Genomic DNA, 7,633 nt, shown 5'->3' on the forward strand with positions numbered 1-7,633 from the left:
AAAGTTAACCACCACTTTCGCATCCTTGGATGGTAATGCAACTGCTTCCACCCGTTTTGACACATATTCCATAGCCACCAAGATGTACATATTTCCATAAGAATTTGGGAAAGGACCTATGAAGTCAATTCCCCACACATCAAACAGTTCAACAACCAGAATGTTATTCAAAGACATCTCATCTCTCCTTGAAATATTTCCACTCCGTTAACATTGATCACATTCCTAAACTACCTAAAAAGCATCCTTGGATAGGGTTGGCCAATAAAATCCAGATTGAAGGACCTTGGCTGCTGTCTTAGTCCCTCCAAAATGACCACCCACTTCCTTCTCATGGCAATGCCATAAAATACTCTTTATCTCCTCTTTCAGGACATACTTATGTATCATCTGATATGCACAGTGTTTATACAAAAATGGTTCTTCCCAGAAATAAAACTTCAAGTCAGAGAAAAACTTCCTCTTCTACTGGAAGGTCATGCCATTTGAGAGCACTCTTGATGATAAATAATTTGCAATATATGCATACTAGGGTGCTTTTTCAACTCTCATCGATTTCTTATCCGGGAAGCTCTCCTTGATTTGAGTTTCCTCTTCACTTCCCTAGTTTGGTTGTTCAATCCTTGATAGATGATCTAACACTATATTTTTGACCCCTTTTTTTGTCTCGGATCTCAAATTCAAACTTTTCCAGTAGTAGAATCCATCTTATCAGCCTTGGTTTTACTTTTTGCTTTGCCAACAAATGCTTGAGTGCTGAATGATCTGTGCAGACTATCACCTTAGCACCTAGCAAATGAGAACAAAATTTGTCAAATGCAAAAACAACGGCTAACAGCTCTTTTTTAGTGGTGGTGTAATTCAACTATGCATCGGTTAGTGTCTTGCTAGCATACTAAATTACATGCAAAAGTTTGTTCTTCCTTTGGCCTAAAACTACTTCTAATGCAAAATCACTAGCATCACACATCAATTCAAAAGGTAGTTCCCAATGGGAATACAATAATGGGTGCAGATATTAATAAATTCTTAAGAGTTTGAAAAGCATGCATGCATTCATCATCAAAATCAAAAGAGACATCCTTAATCAGTAAATTGCAAAGTGGTTTAGAGATTTTAGAGAAATCCTTGATAAATCGTCTATAGAACCCCGCATGTCCCAAGAAACTTCAGATCGCCTTAACGTTTGCAGTTGGTGGCAACTTCTCAATCACTTTCGTTTTGGCTTGATCCACTTCGATGTCGTTCTTTGAAATTCGGTGACCGAGTACAATTCCTTCCTAAACCATGAAGTGACATTTCTCCCAATTGAGCACCAAATTTGTATCTTGATGTCACTACAAAACCAATGAGAGATTAGACAAACAATTATCAAAAGAAGAACCGAAAATAGTGAAGTCATCCCTAAAGACTTCTATGAACCGCTCCACCATGTCACCAAAAATTGACATCATGCGTCTCTGGAATGTGGCTGGTGCATTGCACAACCTAGAAGGCATGCTTTTATATGCAAAGGTGCCATGAGGACAAGTGAATGTCATCTTCTTTTGATCTTCAGGAGTAATGATAATCTGATTATAACCTGAAAAACCATCCAAGAAACAATAATAATCATGCCTCGCCAATCTTTCCAACATTTGATCGATGAAAAGAAGTGGAAAATGATCTTTCCTTGTTGCTTTATTCAGTTTCTTATAATCAATGCACACCCTCCAACCATGACTGTCCTAGTTGGTATCAATTCATTGCTATCATTCTTAATTATCGTGATACCTCCTTTCTTTGGAACCACTTGCACCTAGCTCACCCATGGACTATCTGAAATAAGGTAGATTATGCCCGCATCTAAAAGTTTTGCCACTTCCTTTCTCATCACTTCCTTCATAGAAGGATTCAATCTCCGTTGTGGTTGCACTCCAGGCTTGACATCATCTTCCATAAGTATCTTGTGCATACAAAAAGATGGAGAGATACCCCTAATGTCCGATATGGTCCATCCAATTGCTGATTTATGCTCCCTTAACACCTGAATCAACCGCTCTTCCTCTAATTTACTCAGCCTTGCATTGATGATCACCAGAAAGGTTTATGATTCACCAAGATACACATATTTGTGGTGAGAAGGCTTCAGTTCAAGTTTTGGAGGTTCTTCCGTTCTTGCCTTTTCCTTTTCCTTTTCTTTTTCAATGTCAAACTCTTCAAATTCTAGATCTTGGCTTACGTTTATTAGTTAAGGTGCTTCCAAAAATCTAGCACACTCATTCTTCGCCAGCTCATCTACCTCTGTTGTTTTTTATTGGGCAATGCAATCATCTAAAGGTAGTTGAGGGATGTTCTCTTCAATAGCATCTGCTACTAGTCTGTCCACCAAGTCTACACTAAAGCATGAATTAATCAAACTTTGATGGAAATTTCATGGCCTCAAAAACATTGAATGTCACATCAATTAGGGCTCTTCCGATGGCAAGAAATGGTCTCCCTAAGATGAAAGGCATTTCATTGTCCTCTTCCATATCCAACTTTGTCCACCTTAACCCACCTTAACCAATACATCTTCAAATATGCCCCTCAGACGCTTGATGTATCTATCTACAAGCTGTAAAGATATGGTCATTAGTTTCACTTCACCAATCCCTAGTCTCCTAAAAATAGAAAAAGGCATTAGATTTATGTTTGCACATAGATCACATAAAACTCTATCAAATGTAATATCTCCTATAACACAAGGGATAGTGAAACTCCTTGGATCCTTGAGTTTCGGTGATAGCTTCTTCTGTAGAATGGCACTGAACTCCTCCATAAGCATCAGTGTTTCCTCCTCTTCCAACTTCCTTTTGTTTGACAGAATTTCTTTGAGGAATTTTGGGTAGCTCGGCATCTGCAAAAGGAATGTTAATATGTAGTTTTTTAAATATCTTAATGAATTTTGTAAACTGCTTATCCTGATTTTTCTTTCTGAGCCTCTAAGGAAAAAGCACAGAAGGGGTGTGATGTGCCAACTCTGGTGGTATCTCGGGAAATGGAAATTTTTCTTTCTTTTGCCTTGGCCTCTTTGATGCGTTGTGATTACAACATGCAATGTGTTGCAAGTGCAACAGTCGCAAAAAGTAATAAAGTGATGAGTGAGTATTGTTCCCACAAGGATTGGTTGTTAAGCACTAGTTTTCCTACTGTTTTCAAGTTGGAGCAATCGAATTCATTTGGATTAATGGGAGAGAATTAAACTAAAACTAAAACAAAATTTGCTAAGTATTAAAACTAAATTATGAAGCAAGATTAAAAACAAGGGTAAAATCAATTCAAACAAACGGGTAGGGTTTTGACTTCATTCGGACTCTATGAATTAAACCTACAGATTGTGCTATTTCCATATTCACATGCATTGATTGTAAATCGAATTCTCTAAGTTGTAAAACATACATTCTCAGGCTATGTTTTCCTACTTTTCCCTATTAAACTTCTGTACCCAACAAATTGAAGATTAATAGTTCTAAGTTCATTAAGCACAAGGAATCCTAGATTGATTTTATTGATTCTCAAATCTATCTCTAGCATTCAATACTACAATAGTGATTATCCAAGAAGCTTAACACGATTCATTTCTCAATCTCATCATGTTCATCAAATAAAAACAATAAAAACCAGAATAACCACAAAATCAATGCAAAATCATATGAAAATAATAACAATCAATTACTCAATCCAAGGAAATCCGAATTACATCAAAACCCTAACCCAAAATGGGTTAGTTCATAACTAAATCAATACAACAAGCAAGAAAATCAAATAACCCAACAATCAACACATTGAAATGAGAGAAAAGACAAGAGATCTCGCCTGGTTGAAGAATCCACAAGATTTAACCCCAAATCTTCTCACTTTTCAACCCAAAATTTGTCAAATCTAAACTAAGGAAAATGAAAATAAGCTGCCCTAAACTAGAAACGACGACCCTTCTCAAAATGGCAAAGTTTTGCTTTAATACCTCGTCCAAAAGACCTAAAACTTGCCTAAAATAAAACTATGCGTTTTGGAGAAAACTGGAAATTGTAGACTTCACTGTGACGAAGAAGAAATCTCGCCGCGGCGACGAAGTAAAATATACAATTCTCATGCGTAACTCTTTTCGCTGCGGTGAACTTTTGTGAAGAATTCTGAATTTATAGAATTGCCCTCCGTGTGCTTCTTTGCTTGAATCTTCAATCTTTGATGCTCTCCCATGGAAACAAGCTTCATAGTGCTTCACTTTGCTTCAAAATTCTCCCAATTTGTGAGATCTACTTACTTCTGGATCCAGAAACTCCAATTCGCTCATTATTTGCTCAAAATGTCCATTTTGGCCTGAAACACAAAATGTAAAGAATTAAGTAGCAATTCAGGTAAAAATGAACTAAGAAGCATCTAAAATCCGACCAAAAAGCCTAATAAAAACAGTATAATTCTCAGATTATCAAATACCCCCAAACTAAAGACATGCTCGTCCCGGAGCATCAATTACACAACTCAAAAAAAAAAAAAAAAAAAAAAAAAAAAAAAAAAACAAAAACAAAAACAAAACAAGAATACTGAACATGTATAAACAAAAATTAGACTCAAACTCAACATACGAATTGCCTAGAATTAGTACAAGTCTCAAAGGTTGTTGAAAAATTATTACCAGAAAATGTTCAACACTCCAAGAAGTTATAAGCTACATCGACTATCTTTATCTATTGGTCCCCCGAGTAGGTGATCCCCACTTCAATCCACCTTCCAACTTCCCAGATTATTTTATGCAGAAATGCAAAGTTTATCGAATGGCGGTAGAGGCCATAAGCCTAAATATCAAACTACTCTCCATTAATGAGGATTAGACATCGCTAAGAATCAAAAGGTCTTTGCAAGCTTGCAACGTTAGGCTCGGGTAGTGGGCTCCAAAGGAAAGGAAAGGATAAACAAACAAGAGAACTCAGTTTCCTTAAAGCAAACACTACAACTTCCATCAACTTTCACTTTCTTTCTCAACCATTACTCAAGATGTCAACCAATTTACAACCCTCAACCATGTACAATTTTTATTTTTGCTTCTGCAATGCAGTTCTCAAATTTTTTTTATTATTATTTTATTTTTTGAAAATAATAACAATCAATTCAAATTGAGGTTAATTACCTCTCTTATTTTTCTTGCCCTTCTTACGACCCCCAAACTATTCTTTTCGTTCATTCACACAACTCTTCAAGTTCTTTGTGTTTGCATTAGGTCCCAAATTCTCCTAAAGGGTATGATAAAGTGTTTAGGGTACTTGGATTGGGCAATTTTTGGTTTGCAATGAAACTAAAACAATGATGATCTCATAAGGCTCAAATGGGTGACTAGGGAAAGATTCGTTCATGGGTCGGTTGGAAAGGCTCAAACGTTCCGAAAAATTCCTAAATCATTTCCTCAACAATGTCTATTCCTAGAATTTCATCTCAAGCACTTCTTTACTAGGTTCTAGAGTCCACCAACATTACCAAGACTTTACCTAACCACATAAAATGAATCTAAGCATGCCAAAATAGTGAAAATGGTGGTTGAACCACTCAACAAACCTCAAGCTAAATTCAGTCAATCAACAAAAACTTGAAGCAATGCTTAACATTTTTCAACATTAAAATCCCAACAATCGTATTCTCATCATAGACTTATGCAATTCATCATTGGCAAGCATGACAAGAAACACAAATTTAACTAAACAAAAAAAAAAATTCTCAAATTTTTCCTACCCCCAAACTAAAGATGACATTGTCCCCAATGTCACATTATGCATAAATTAGGAATAGAAAAACAAAATCGACAAAGGTACGAGATAGTTCCCTAATTAATCCGTGAAGTTGAAGTTTCGCTCAACAGTGTGCACACCCAGTCCTTGGCTTTTGCATCACCAAAATCTGTAAACACAATTGAAAACTGTGGTGTCCACTGTGTTAGAAAAATTCACTGACTAATATGAAAATATTACAACTCTAATCTCGTCTTTACATCAACTAGAAATTAAAACAAAATTAAAACAATCCAAAACAAAAAGCAGCAAACTCTTTCAATGCTCGAAATGAAATACAAAAACAACAAAAACAAAGAAAAATAAACTACAAAAACAGGTGCTCAGGTGCTCATTCTTCGGCCTCCTCCTCTTCCTCGGTGTCATCCTTTTCTGAGTCGGAGCCCATCCATTCATCTGAATCCCAGTCTGCCCATTGGAATTCCAAAGTATCAATCTTAAGCTTGTCACAGCAGCTCTGTTGTAGATTGTACATATCCTGGTTTGCTCTACCAATGACCCTTGATGTTGCTCCATCCGTTTCATCTTACCCATCATCTTCTGCAGCATCTTCTTCATTATGGCTGTTGAACAGAATGAGGTGGTAGCTGCTGTGGTTCTCCTTCTCTTGGTGCCTGATCTGGGTCCTTCACTGGGTTGAGGCTCAAAATGCTTGCGATAGTAGCCTGTGTCGAGAACTGGGGCAGCATGGATAAGTGGCTTATCATCAGTTACCTCGATTCCTGCTCGAGTGCACAACTCTGTAATGAGATGTGGGAACGAAAAACTGCCTCGACCTGGCTGGGCTGCATTCCAGATACTAGTCAGGATGATGTTTCCCACATTCATTCTCTTTCCTGTGGCAATAGAATAAAGCAATAATGCCTTGTCGTAAGTCACCGTACTATAGTGCGTCTCCAGCATCATCCTCGCGCAAACGAAATACTGCTGCAACCGAGCCACTGGTGTCAAATTAGTCCCCTTAATGCTCCTCTTCCCTTTCTTTGAGATCTCCCAAGTGGTATCCGGTTTTGTTATGATCGAAAGTATCACCTTATCCTCAAACTGTGTCTTCCTAAATTCTTCATGCTCATCACGGTCAATGTGAGGCAAATTATAAAAATCATTGATGACCTTCGCATCAAATGCCACATCAGTACCCCTCACAAAAACAGACCCCTCATCACTCTCAAGAAGGTTGGCATAAAACTCTCTCACTAGTGGCTCCACAGCCGCATGTGCAAGTTCACTCATAAACTTCTCCCAACGTCTCCCTCAACTCCACTCATCAGCCTGGCTTGCAGTCAATCCACATTCAGGAATAAATCCTTTATCTTTCCTTTGGGCTGCCCCTTTATAGCATTTTCGAGCCTTGTCATTCACAAACCGATTGTCCACTTTCTTTCCTTTTCCTTTACCTTTGGATGGTACCTTGAGCGGCATTTTTCCCAACTACCAATCAACTCACAATTCAATTAAAAAATTCAACCCTAAACTCCCTACGAACAACCACAATCAATCCTGCAAAGAAAAAACAACACTTCCAAAATTTTTGCACCTAGACCCCCAAACTTCGATTCTTGCAAACTCAACCAAACACTCCAAAATTCAAAGCCCAAACTCCTCAATATCACACAATGCACAATCAACACTTCCTCAAACAAAATCAATGCACAATAGCACTCAAATTCACAACTCACTCAACAATCAATATTTTCGGATCCATAACTCTAAACTCGAAATTGTGCAATTAAAAGCTTAGGGAACTTGAAATCTTACCAAAACTAGGGAGTATTCACTACCAATTTCATCAATTGTGGCTTAGATGGTAAGATCCCCAAATTTTTGAAAAC

General features: G+C 37.5%; 1 pseudogene; it reads right to left on the bottom strand.

The window, feature by feature from the left end:
- Window positions 1-1,118: 1,118 nt before the first annotated feature.
- On the bottom strand, window positions 1,119-7,223 carry LOC116117402 (annotated as a pseudogene).
- Between the last annotated feature and the right edge of the window lie 410 nt (window positions 7,224-7,633).

This window comes from Pistacia vera, unplaced genomic scaffold (assembly GCF_008641045.1).
Source record: "Pistacia vera cultivar Batoury unplaced genomic scaffold, PisVer_v2 Contig806, whole genome shotgun sequence".
NCBI classification, from domain to species: domain Eukaryota; kingdom Viridiplantae; phylum Streptophyta; class Magnoliopsida; order Sapindales; family Anacardiaceae; genus Pistacia; species Pistacia vera.